The sequence below is a fragment of the Eimeria mitis genome, genomic scaffold (assembly GCF_000499745.2).
Source record: "Eimeria mitis Houghton genomic scaffold, Emh_scaff1267, whole genome shotgun sequence".
In the NCBI taxonomy this organism is placed as follows: Eukaryota; Apicomplexa; class Conoidasida; order Eucoccidiorida; family Eimeriidae; genus Eimeria; species Eimeria mitis.
The window spans coordinates 9,211-9,469 of record NW_013568509.1 but is presented as its reverse complement, the minus strand read 5'-3'; positions in this window follow the sequence as shown (position 1 = coordinate 9,469).

The window sequence follows — 259 nt, the reverse complement described above, 5'->3', positions numbered from 1 at the left end:
TCTTTTTGTGGTGCTGGGAGTTTGCTGCTGCAGCTGAAGGTTTGTCGCTGTTTAGCCGATGCACAGGCGGAAGCAATCGTTGAATACTGCAGCACAAATAAATAAAAAATAAATACATAAATATAAATATATAAATATATAAATATAAATATATATATACATATAAATATAAATAAATAGATATAAATAAATACATTATATATATATATATATATATATATATATATATATATATATATATATATATATATATATATAT